This window comes from Hylobates moloch, unplaced genomic scaffold, assembly GCF_009828535.3.
Source record: "Hylobates moloch isolate HMO894 unplaced genomic scaffold, HMol_V3 SCAFFOLD_5, whole genome shotgun sequence".
Lineage (NCBI taxonomy): Eukaryota > Metazoa > Chordata > Mammalia > Primates > Hylobatidae > Hylobates > Hylobates moloch.
This window is the reverse complement of record NW_026652280.1, coordinates 52,077,470-52,091,400: the sequence shown is the minus strand read 5'-3', so window position 1 is coordinate 52,091,400 and position 13,931 is coordinate 52,077,470. Positions and strand designations below refer to the sequence as shown.

At 38.6% G+C, this 13,931-nt stretch overlaps 1 pseudogene; it reads right to left on the bottom strand.

The window, feature by feature from the left end:
• Window positions 1-12,377: 12,377 nt before the first annotated feature.
• Window positions 12,378-13,716, bottom strand: LOC116467799 (proliferation-associated protein 2G4-like; annotated as a pseudogene).
• Between the last annotated feature and the right edge of the window lie 215 nt (window positions 13,717-13,931).

Genomic DNA, 13,931 nt, shown 5'->3' with positions numbered 1-13,931 from the left:
ATAGGTGTTGAAATAATATCACTAAAAATGAAACTTCACATAAAACTCAGCTGGGTATAGGTCTAGGGTGATCATGTACAGTGGCCATCCTCCAGATTAGTCTTGTTTATCCTTAGAGTTTGGAGTTATTTTACTTTTGTTACTCTTCCATAGGATGGATCATGCCTGCGTTCCCTGCCCAACCCCCCCACTTCAATCTACTTTTTAAAAGAACTGTTCTCTAAAATAAGTCTAAAGAGTAGCTCTCAAAATCCATAGAAGTGTGTATTTCCTGACTAGGTGGATTCATTTGTGGCAGATCAATGCACACACTATGAACAACTTTATGTAAATACAAAATACAAAAGTCATCTTTTTTTTTTTTTTTTGAGACAAGGTCTTGCACCGTCACCCATGCTGGAGTGCAGTGGTGCGATCATGGCTCACTGCAGCCTTAACTTCCTGGGCTCAAATGATTCTCCCGTCTCAGCCTCCAAAGTAGCTGGGACCACCTGTGTGTACCACCATACCTGGCTAAATTTTGTATTTTTTGTAGAGATGGGGTTTCGCCACGTTGCTCAGGCTGGTCTTGAACTCCTGGGCTCAAGTGATCTGCCTGCCTTGGCCTCCTAAAGTGTTGAGATTACAGGCATGAGCTACCATGCTCAGCCCCAAAGTTATCTTCTAAAGGGTACCAGAGAGTTCCGTAAGCAAGGAATATGAGCGGAGTTGAGATTCTATACAGAAGAGAATTGCAGTCAGCAGTTTTTCCCTGGAGGCACTTGCCCATTTTGAGTATGGGATAGAGGCTGTGCATCTAAGATTTATCTGGGTAGAGAGTCAGTGCAGGGGACAGAGAAACCATGAAGGCTCCCAAAGGGTTTATGGAGGTGGGGTGATAAAACTGGATAGTTGATTGACCTCTAACCTCTGCTCAATTCTGAAGGTACACAAAGTGGGAGAATAAATAGCTAAGTCACAGACTTCTGAGAAGCAGAGTCGAATTTTCTTAATCTTGTAGTATGGAGAAGACAAGATTAGAGTTCAGAATCTGTCAGGGATAAGGACCTCAATAAACACCCTAAGGCCCTATTTGAAAAACCTGGTGGGCTATCGCCTAGGAATCGAGGCGGACAAGAGACTGAGGCATCACTACCAAACCATCACTACCGTCATGCCTGATGAGACTAAGGTGATTAGCTCTCTAACCCCACCTGCTGAACAGGAGAAAATATTATTTCTCTTTGGAAAATGGTAGTATTATTTGTAATCTCTGTAGATTTTTTATACCCAATGTCTACAATTCCATGTTAAAAAACATTACTAGAAATGCCAAGGGATGAGACCATTTAACCAAGAGAATGAAAAGAGACTTGTGACTATCCATATATTAAAGTAAGTAGGCATTCTGTCCTAGTATACTAATAAATGAATAGAAATTTATAGACAGGATTTAAAAATAATTATAATACATATGTGCAAGAAAATAGACATAAAGAAACACAGATGAAAAGATAATTTTATCAGAAAGTTGGAATCTTAAAAATTATCAGTTGGAAATTGTAGGCCTGAACAGAACACTAGCCCAAATTATTTAAAAGGGTTAATAGCAACCGACAGAATAAAAGATAAGACTAGTGTACTAGAAGACAATGTCAAAAGAGATCTTCTATGTAACATTGTACTAGAGATTCTAATCAGTGCAATAAAGCAAGAAATAGAAATAAAGAGCATAAAAATTGAAAAGGAGGACATATAATGCTTATTAATTATAAATGGCATGCTAGTATACAGTGTGCATCAAAAATGCAAAAGGATTTTACAGACAACTATCGGAATCAGTAAGAGAAATTATCAAGGCCACTAGAGGCAAGATATTATATGAACTTCAACTGTATTTCTATATACCAGCAACAAACTAATAGAAAATAAAATTTTAACATTTTTACACTGCATCAAAGACATCAAATATTTAGGAATCAATAGAATGAAAACCTCTGTAATGTAACAAAATTTAGTGAGATTTTAAAGGCCTCAGTATGGAGGGTTGTATCATGTTCATGGATTACATTCATTATTGTAAAGTTATAGATGGCTTCCAGATTGATTTACGGATTCAGTGAAGCCTAATCAAACTCCTATCAGTATCATGTGTATGTAAGAGTGTGTGTGTGTGTGTGTGTGTGTGTGTATGAAATGACAAGCTGATTCTAAAAGGTATATGGAAATACAAAGACCTAAGAATGGTCTGAGTAATACTGAAGAAGAACAAAACTAGAGGATTTACACTATCAAATATCAATATTTTGTTTACAACTCTAGCTATCAAAATAGTGTAGTATTTGAGCAAGCATAGACAAATAGATCACTACAGTAGAAATAGAGCAGAATTGCAATAGTTATATTGCACCACAGTAGGTGAAAGATGATCTTTTTTCATTAAATGATGCTAGGTCAATTGGATGGACATATTTTTTTAAGTTAATCTGGACACCCTACCTCACAGCAGACTAAAAATTCAATTTCAGATGGACTCAGGTATAAATGCGAAAAGTGAAATAAGGATTCTTAACAATAGCAGAAAAATACCTTCATAACCTCTAGGTCTGAGATGATCTGAAAAGAACAGATATCTCTAACAGTATATTTGGAAACATGACCGTCATCCCATAAAGCTTTGACACCCTTGTGGGAAAAGGAGGACAAGTGAAGGAGAAGCAATGAAAATTTAGCAAAGGATGAATCCCTAAAGGCCAAGCACTCTGAACCCAGCCACTTGGTCTGCTTTTCCATCTCAATTGACGTCCCTACGAAGGACGAGGAACAGAATCTGGGTGGAGCTTTACAAAGTATAGACAGCCCCTGGAAAAGAACTCATTATATGGCTTGTCCAGGCACGTGTGGTCTCAGGCAATCTCAGTGAGTATCTCTGGATTAAGTGTGGGCGTATCTGAGAGGCAGGGCAAACACTTAGATTCTAGGTATAAGCTGGGCCCGGTAATATGAGAGACAATGGAATTCACCATGAAGTTCAGGAGCCGAATTCAGAGCCATACGGAGAATTAGCATCTTCAACATCTAAGATGCAGAGCTGCACATGTCTTCCCTGTCCTAACTCCATCAACTTTCAGTTACCAACTATTAACTTGGTAGTGTCACATAATAATACAAAACAATAGCTAGAATTTATTAAGGGGCTCACTATGTGTTAGTTCCATTGTAAGTGCTTTTCATATGTTAACTCATTTGATCGTCACACAATTCTATGATGAAACTATTGCTATTATACCCACTTTACAGATGAGTACCCTAAAGCAGAAAAGGTAAAATACCTTGGACAAGATCTTAGAAATAATTACTGATGGAGCCAGGATTGAAACTCAGGCAATTTGGCTCCCACAAGAACACATTTTCATTGCTTGAGAAGTAAGCCTTGAGGATGAACTCAGATTATAGTTTTTATCCCACAGGAACTCAGTGCCCTTGAGTTCAGCATTGAGTATTGACAAACTAATAAATCTACATTATATTTCGTACATGTTTGTGTTTGTGGACTAAAGTCTATATTTGCTTTATAAGCAAAAGTAGAGAATATGCCCTGAAAAGTAGGCAAACTACATGCCAGGCATTTTTGCCTATGTAATCTTCAAGGAGAAATTTTTGTTTTAATTTTTGAATGAAGAAACTAGAAATTCATAGATTTATATACATAGAGTTTCTACACATGTAAAGTGGCAGAATTAAAATTAAATTTCAGGAATCTTCATGTCTGGTTTATTATTCTTTTCACAATAGTCATTCGCAAACCATTCTGAAAACTGGTTTAACAAAAACTTAACATCATTAATTAATAGATAAGAAACATTTTATGTTCAAACCTCGTTTGACTTCTGGTTATAGGTGATTAGGAAGAAAAACATCAGTAAATAATCACCTAATTGTTTTCTAATTTAGATTATGTGACTTAGCCAAGGAAAAGTAATTAGATATGATTTGTTGCAGTTTCTTCTTCTTCTTTTTTTTTTTTTTTTTTGACAGGATCTAGCTTTGTCGCCCAGGCTGGAGTGCAGTGGAATGAATATGGCGCACTGCAGCCTTGACCTCTTGGGCTCAAGGATCCCCCAGTCTCAGTCTCCTGAGTAGCTGGGATGACAGGTGTGTGCCAGCATGCCCAGCAATTACTGTGGTTTCTAACCCACCTTCTAGGTAGAACGGTGAAAGCCTAGAGATTGTTTTCACCCAAGATCCTTATTTTCTATGAGTTTCCCAAAGCTATTTTCATTTTAAACCATATATTTCCAGAGAAGAATGAGTTTTTTCCATAGCAATATCTACCTTCTGTTACTAACAAGCAAGAAATAAGGGGTGGTGGCATGTGAAAAGATCTTATCAGGAGAACAATACAGCTTCTATGGCCTTGATTTTGTTCATTTCTGGACTTCACATTCTTCACAACTCAGTGGCAGGTGAGATATATTTTCCCAGCCAGATCAGTCTTCATTCTATAGAAACTTTAATATAGATTTCAGACCTCAGGGTAAGCCCTAGATCTTCAGGACTGACAAGACTCTCTGGGATGAGGTTTTCAATGCTGAAGATGAAGCCACCTTCATGATATTCTCAGATAATCACTGATCATCTTCATCTGATTACATCTTTACAACAAGCCCACAGAAAGGATTCTTTCCCCATTTACCAAGGCTCAGGGAGATTGGGCTGCTGCCTCAAGGTCACAAAGTCAACAAATGGTAGGGCTGGGATTTGAACCTGCATTCTCTCTGATTTCAAAACCCAAGTTCTAAACTACTGCCCTGCTGGAAAATCTCTTCACTACTTTAATAAGGTAACAAATGGGGATTTTGTGTATTGATATATTGGAATTTTAAAAAAAGACTTAGAGAAATACGACCCTCAATTAACAATTTGAAGCTGTTAACTTGATGAATGATGTATAATGATAGAACATGAATTGTACGGCACCTGTTAATAATTTCCTGAATAATTGGACAGCTCATTTATTATCTGAGTCCTTTCAGCACCCTTTGGGTATTCCAAAGGCACACTGCTTTTGGGACCAGCCATGTTCAGCTGAACAGAATCCTAAATCACCCAACATGGCTTCGGAGTAGGATCATTGTGTTTCACTTTAAAATGACTAGAAATTTTGTACCTTAAGCTAAATGAATATACTAAATTTTTATCTATATTGTCTAGTTCTAATGAAACAGTCACTCCTTCCACCAATCTAAGGGCATTAATTGGTCTAAGTCCTGGGGTTAGTCAGTGTTATTAGTTTATTAGTTTCCTATTGCTGCTGTAACTAATCACCACAAACTTAGTTGCTTAAAGTCATACAAATTTATTGTCTTACAGCTCTGAAACCAACATGGGTTGAAACCAAGTTGTTGACAATACTGGGCTCTCTCGGGAGCTCTAGGGGAAAACATATTTAATTGCCTTTCTCAGTTCCTAGAGCTACATTCTTCAGTTCATGGTCCTTTCTCCATTTTCAGTTAGCAGTGGAGCACTTTCAAGTCTCTCTTTGCTTCCAATATTCTGTAGCCTTCAGTCGCCCTAATCTCCAGCCTCCCCATTATAAGGACCCCTGTGATTGTATCAGCCCACCCAGATAACCCAGAATAACTTCCCTACCTGAAAGTCCTTAACTTAATTAATCTGCATTGTCTATTTTGCCAGATAAAGTAACATTCATAGGTTCTGGGGTTAGGACATAGACATCTTAGTGTGGGAGAATAGGGCATTATTTACATACCAAGTCAGAAAACATTTTTCTATTTTACATTGTAAGATAGTGGAAAAGAGGTTTTAGGTCATGTCTTTATTTTGTGTTGTTGTAACAAACAACCATAGACTGGATAATTTATAAAGGACAGAAATTTATTTTCTAACAGTCCAAAATCTGGGAAATCTAAGATCAAGTTACCAGCATCTGGTGAGGGCCTTCTTGCTGCCTCATCCCATGGTGGAAGTGGAAGAGCAACAGTGAATGACAGAGAGCAAGATGGGAGCCGGACTTGACCTAAAAATAACCCAGTCCTACAATAATGAATTGATTCCCACAATGACAGCATTAATCCATTCATGAGAGCAGTGTCCTCATGACCCAAACAGCTCCCAATTAGGCCCCACTTCCCACTTCCTAGGCTCAAGTGATCCTCCAACCACAGCCTCCTGAATAGCTGGAACTACAGGTATGTGCCGCCACATCCACCATGCCCAGCTAATTTTATTTTTTTTGGTAGAGATGAGGGTCTTACTATGTTGCCCAGGCTAGTCTTGAACTCCTAGGATCTAGTGATCCTCCTGCCTTGGCCTTTCAAAGTTCTGGGATTACAGGCATGAGCCACTGCACCTGGCTTCGTTTCCATCACATGAAGTTTGGGAGACACATTCAAACCACATCAGGGTGTATTATCAATATTGAACTATTGGTAAGCATTTTAGGAGTGGTTTATTTTTCAACTAAGCTAATTGTAAATAGTCATTATTATAGAATAAGTACTTTATCTGGAAAAACTAATCATAAACTAAAGCAACACGAATGAATTAGAAACCACTTCTTGAAATACACATGGTAATTGTTCTTCAAAGATACAGTGCTCTTCACCTCATTGGTGAAGTAAATAGGAATCTTGCCTCGAATAGTAAAGAATAATAAAAATAAAAATAAAAACATTAATGTTAGCCACTTGTGATTCAGAGGGTTTTTACAGTGTTAAAAGCTTTTCATAAAACCAGGAAGTTGCAATAATATTTAAATCAATGTCACTCAGATGTCTTTGCAAGGCAAACAAAGCTCTATCAATTGAACAACCAAACCACTGTTCAAATTAATCAGTAGGAACTTGATAAATTCCACTGATGTAGAAAATTAGCACTTTGCATGTTTCCCAGATTTTGATTTCATTTGGGCGTCTGGTCATGAATTATAACCACTCTTCTTGGACTCGAGCTATTTCACTTGAAATCCATTATTTCTAGCAGAATTATGAGTCTTGTTAAGGAAATGCCAGCTATTTCCATTTTGAGCATCTGCACTGCAGTTCTATTATTAACATGGAGTTCATTTTAAAAAGAGGGAAGAATTAGATTTGTGTCTTTGGGGCAGTGGGGGAGGGGGCAGGTGGTGGTGATTGGCGCTTCAGTGAAACAAACAAGCTCACAAGGCTGCTTCCAATTGACACAGCTGTCATGTAAATATCTGTCCCTGCTGTATAGCTAAGGGATCCTGGGCTTAAAGACCTTATAGCCATATGTAAACAATGCAGTGCTGATGACAGGTCTATAGCACTGGAGAAAACATGTGCAGCTGTTTCATCCTCCTTCCTATGGAGAGATACAAATGCTCAGGAGGCAGATCACAGATGCTGAAAACTCAGTTTTAGAAGCTTACAAGGCTAGTCCTGCTTTTGTGATGCACTTCACATCACTGCCTTCCGGGTCATGCCATAATAGCCCATGGTGTGAATGCTTCTGTGCGGGCTCCCTACTGGGTCTCTCACTACCTCTCTCTTCTGCTCCTCCAGCTTCAGCCCAATTGTTTCCCCTGAGTGGCAGTTAGGCAAAGCATCTCTTTCACCACTGGATGCAGAGAGAACCCCTGACCCATGCCTCTGCATGTTGCATTGATCAGAGGGTTCCCCAGATCAAAGAATCAAAGATGCTACTGCTCAAATAGGTCATTTACTCTGTTCTCTGATTACTCCTCTCTTCTCTTCACAGCATTTTTTCCAGTATTTAGCCCAGGCTTATTACAAAATAATCAAACAGGAAACAAAGTATTGTTTCAGCCAAGGTTCACTTAGTAAAAGCGAACCCACAGTTGATGTGACATAAAAAAGTATTATGCACATGTCAATTTGAAGGCAATAAATTTTTGCTTCCTCTTTCAGTTCTGCAAATTAAAACTGAGGTGACTATGTATAATTTTTCAGGTAAGTAAACTTGTGTTGAGCTTTGGAGACTCACCTGGATTCTTTGGGTTAGCACAGTATTTCATGACCTGAATTATTCAGAGCCCCAAATTATTTCAGTATATTTTTCTGGTCACATTATGTGTTTAATGGACACAAGTCCAATAGCAAGGCTGATTTTTAAACAGGCATTTTCTTTCTTTTTTTCTTATTTGAGCCACTTCCGTAAGCAGCAGTTAGATGTTTGAGCTCTACTAGCAGACTCAGTCAATTTAAATCCAGACATAGCCACTTATTAAATCTGAGATTGTGGGCAAGTTATTGAAACCATCCAAGCTTAAAATTCCTTATTGTAAAATGGGGATAATAACAGTACTTATCTCTTAGGGTTGTTTTGAGGATTAACTGGATAATCCATACCAAGTCTTTAGTTTAATTTCATGCACATAAAACCACCCACTAAATATGAGCCATGATTATGATTCTCATATTTGGAAGAATACCGGTATAAGTTAGAAACTCTTAGCTAAAGAAAAGAAAACACTTAATAGTAATCCATACATAAATGCCTTCTCCAACTTCCAAACCTGTAACCTCCAAAGATTTTCACCTAGCTGTATTCTCCCCTGAAAACTACCACCCTTTTGTGCATCCAAGTATGGTATATTATCCAGGAACCCCCCCACCCCCTCCCCCTTCCATAAATCTAGAATTCTTACCCTATTTTTTTAATTCAAAAAATTCTGGGGCAGAGATCCAAATAAAAGCAACTCAGAACTCATACAGTTCTACTTTTATGAGAATGGGTAGAAAGCTCTAACTGGTGTACCTAACATATTGGGTTTTTTTTTAATATTGAGTCCAGATGCTCAGCTGTAGACTGAGCTGAAAAGGCTTTTGTAGATGAGAACAGAAATTTAAACACTCTGAGAATGTTGTCTTAAGAGAAAAAGTTCAGCCGAATTAAATATGAAGGAGTTTAATTGAGCAATGAACAATTCGAGAATCGAGCAGCCCCCAGAATCACAGCAGATTCAGAGAGACTCCAGCACAGCCACGTGGTGAAAGATTTATAGACAAAAAAAGGGAAGTGACCTACAGAAATCAGAAGTGAGGTACAGCTCAGCGTTTGCCTTAGTTGAACACAGTTTGAACACTCGACAGTGTATGAATGCTTGAAGTATGGCTGCTGGGATTGGCCAAGACTCAGCCACTGTTACAGGTGCACACTCCCAAGGTAGGTTCTCAATTTTGTCTACCTATTATATTAAGTTAGGTTGCAGTTCCTCCACAGACTCAAATATAGAAGTATGGAGTCCTTCTCAGGCCATATTTAGTTCGATTTAACAGTTGTCTCTTTGGAAAAGTTTGTTCTGAGTTCCAACAATTGACATACAAGTTGACCTGGGAACACAACCCCTCCATGAATTGATCAATTACTGAAACTCCACAAAATAAGATGAATCTGTTTACATTTTAAAACAAATAGAGGAATGTAATGGGGATGCATCTTTTTCCTTTATCTTTTTTTTTTTAAGCAGACTTTCTTTTCTTTTTTTTTTTTTTTTTTTGAGACAGGGTCTTGCTGTTGCCCAGGCTGGAGTGCAGTGGCGCGATCTCGGCTCACTGCAGGCTCTGCCCCCCGGGTTCATGCCATTCTCCTGGCTTGGCCTCCCGAGTAGCTGGGACTACAGGCGCCCACCATCTCGCCCGGCTAATTTTTTGTATTTTTAGTAGAGACAGGGTTTCACTGTGTTAGCCAGGATGGTCTGGATCTCCTGACCTCGTGATCCGCCTGCCTCGGCCTCCCAAAGTGCTGGGATTACAGGCGTGAGCCACCGCGCCCGGCCTAAGCAGACTTTATTTTCTTAGAGCAGGTTTAGCTTCACAGCTAAATTGAGCAGCAAGTACAGTGTTCCCATACACTGGCTGTCCCCACACTTGTGCAGCCTCCTCTGTAATCAACATCTGACACTAGAGTGATGTATTAGTTACAATCAATGAATCTGTATTGATGCATCATTATTACTCAAAAGTCCATAGTTTATAGCAGGGTTTACTATTAGTGTGGTATATTCTATGGATTCTTAAAATAAAATTCTATGAATAGTAGTGGTACATTGTTATGAGTTTTGACAAATGTGTGACATGATCACCATTATAGTATCATGCAGGATAACCTCATTGCCTTAAAAATCCTCTATACTCCATGTATTTACCCTCCTTTCCTCCTAATCCCTGGCAATCACTGATTTTTTTTTACTGTCTCCATAACTTTGCATTTCCTAGAATGTCATGTAGTTGGAATAATACTGCATGTAGCCTCTTTAGATTGGAGTCTTTCACCAATCTGAATGCTTCTAAAGTTCCTCCATGTCTTTTCATGGCTTGATAGCTCATTTCTTCTTAGTGTTGAATAATATTCCATCGTTAAATTGGATTATCAGTTTATCTCTCCATTCACCTAATAAAGGACATCAGGATTGCTTTCAGTTTATAAAAATTAAACTGAAATTTACAGAAATTTATATTTAAAGAAATTTAGAGTTTATGGAAATTAAAGCTACTGTAAACATCCATGTATTGGTTTTTGTGTGGGCATAAGTTTACAGTTTATTTGGATAAATACCAAGGAGCAGAATTGCTAAATTGCATGGTAAGAAAGTGCCAAAGTGTTTTCCAAACTGGCTATGCCATGTTGCATTCCAATCAGCAATGAATGGGAGTTCCTGTTGCTCCACATCCTTGTCAGCATTTGCTGTTGTCAGTGTTTTGTATTTTGGCCATTCTAATAGGTGAGTAGTGGTATGTCATTGTTGTTTTAATATGCAATTTTCTAATGACATGTGATGTTGAGTACTTTTTCATATGTATACTTGTCTTCTGTATCTTTTTTATGAGGTGTCTGTTCAGGCCTTTTGACCATTTTCAACTGAGTGGTTCATTTTCTTACTGTTGAATTTTAAGATTTTTTTGTCTATTTTGGATAATAGTCCTTTGTTAGTTGTGACTTTTGCAAATGCTTTCTTCTTGTTTGTGGTTTGTCTTCTAATTCTTTTAATAGCACATTTTGCAGAGCAGAAGTTTTCAGTTTTAATGAAGTTCAGCTTATCAATTATTTCTTTCATGGATCATGCCTCTGGTATTATATATAAAAAGTCATTACCAAGTCAAAGATCATTTAAATGTTCTCCTGTGTTATCTTTTTGTAGTTTTGTAGTTTTTGCATTTTACATTTACGTCTATGATTCATTTCAAAATATTTTTTGTGGAGCATGTAAAGTCTGTGTCTAGATTCCTTTTTAAAATTTTTTTTGCAGGTAGATGTCATATTTCTCCAGCACTATTTGTTGAAAGACTATATTTTCTTCATTGTATTGCCTTTGTTTCCTTGTCAAAGATCAATTGACATTTGTGTGAGCTTATTTCTTGTCTCTAACCAGTCTCTATATTATGTTCCATTAAACTATTTGTCTTTTCAAATTTTTATTATTCAGAGACAGAGTATCACTCTGTTATCCAGGTTTGAGTGCAGCGATGAGATTTCATGATCGTAGCTCATTGCAGCCTCAAACTACTGGGCTCAAGCTCTTCTCCTACCTCAGTCCCCTGAGTTGCTAGGACTATAGTTGCAAGCCACCATACATGGCTAATTTTTAATTTTTGTGTAGAGACAGAGTCTCACTATGTTGTCCATGCTGGTCTCAAAGTCCTGGCCTCAAACAATCCTCCTGCCTCTGCCTCTCAAAGTGTTGTGATTATAGGCATGAACCACTGCACCAGGCTATTATTTTTTCTTTTTGCAATAGCATACTGTCTTGATTACTGTAACTTTATACTAAGTCTTGAAGTCAAGTAGTCCCAATTTTGTTCTCCTTCAATATTGTTTTTGCTATTCTGGGTCTTTTGCTTCTTCATATGAAATTTATAATTAGTTTTTTGATAACCACAAAATAACTTGCTGAGATTTTGATTGGGATTATGTTAAATCTATAGACCAAGTTGAGAAAAATCATATTGAGTCTTTCTAGTAATAAACATGGAATATCCCTCCACTTAGTTCTTTAATTTATTTCATCAGAGTTTTGTCATTTTCTTCATATAGATCTTGAATGTATTTTGTTAGATTTATACTTAAGTGTTTCATGGTATTGGTTGTTAATGTAGATGATATATTTTAATTTGAAATTCCACTTGTTCCTTGCTCATATATAGGAAAGTGGTTGATGTTTGTATATTTACCGGTATTCTGCAACCTTGCTATAATCCCTTAATAGTTTCAAGAAGTCTTTATGTTGTTCCAAGACATTTTTTTTGTTGTTGAATCTGTGGGAGTTTCCTTCTTTCTTTTTTGGTTTTTGACTCCTGATTTTTATTTTATTTATTATTTTGACTCCTGATATATTTTATTTATTATTCAGTTTCTTTTTTTCATTTAAAGTAGTCTTCCATGGTTGGAAAGGCTCACCTCCCAAGGCCAGAGTCAGTTGGAGCTGATTGTTGCTGGAAGAAGGTGGGATGGGGAACTGGGATGGGGGCAAGGAGACCCCTGCTCTGCTGGTGGTCCCAGGTGTAGAAGAAGAACTGCACTTCACAGAGCCTGGGATACAGTGGGAAGGGGCTGAGGCAGGAGCAGCAATCTGGGGAGAAGGCCCCACCCCAGTCCCCAGCTTCCTTTTCTTCTAATGTTTCCCCACTGGTGGTGTTCTCTGGGAGGCCTTCTTTTTTTTTCTTTTTCTGGGTTTTTCAACTTGAAGAACTCTGTAGCAGGGTCTTTAGCTCTGGATCCTGGACCACTATCTCAGATTTGTAGAGGTCAGGCTCAAAGGGACCACTGGTTATCAGCATGGAGCCATTGGGCATGAGCAGAACTGTAAATTTAAACTGGTCAACAGATTCACCCTTTTTCTCATACAGAACATTAAATAGTTGCAGCAGTCCATGTTTGGTGCACTCCACCACACCCATCCAAGCCTACTTCTCATCTTCAAATGCTCTTAAACAACACAGCATCAAAACACCTTTCCACCTCGCTGAAGAAGGCATGTGAAGTTTGCATTTGTAGTCCATATTATTTAGAGGGGTCTCCTTTGTAAATAGTAGTCCTGCATCCTTGGCCTTGCCCTCTCCTATGCTGATGAAAACATCAAATTCAGCTTTTTCATGGTCCTTCTTCTGCTGGTCTGTGGGGTTCTGGGTAACAGTTTTCTCACCATCAATGACATGTTGCTTCAGTTGGTGTGACAACATACCTTCTACTGGCATGCAGTTAAATGAATGAGCAACTTTGTTCCAGGCTTCTGTCACTTGTGTGTTATGGTTTCCAGGTTTGACCAGGCATAGGGCAGCTTCAACACAAAGGTGCACTGCCTTAATAACATCTGCTTTCTGCCCTGTCATTTGGATCCCCTGAGCTACATCCACCACAAAAGTATGAGCTACATTAGCAATGAAGCCATCCACATGGACACCAAGGTCAATTTTTACCAGGTCACCTTCCTTGAGAATACAGTCTTTGTCACTCTTCAAAGGAGAGAAGTGACACACACAGTTATTTACCGAAATGCTGGTGGGAAAAGCAATACCTTTCTTCATTTCCTTTTCTTTCTTGAAGATTTTCCCCGTTTCTGCCATAATCATGGCGTCACCTTCCTCACACAGGCTCAGTACTCACACATCTGAGCTGGATGCTTCCACCAGGGACCAAAGTACCCAGCTGGCGATGTCACCCGCCCATCTGATACTTGGTCATGACCAGGTCCTCAGCGATAGTTTGCTGCTGCTGCTCATCCCTGCCCAACATCTTCCTACCACCAGCACTGCAGCCTCATTTTCCCTGAGCCACCTCCTCTGTCTCCCATCCCAGCTGCAGGCTGTGGTCAGAGCGCCCTGGATCCTCGAGAAGGGGGCAAGCGAAAGCACAAGTAAGCAAGAGAGCAGGCAGGCAGGCGAGAGTGAGATTTTGGGGATTCCTATATATGGGGATACATTTTAATGTCAATGTTTATTTTTTAAAGT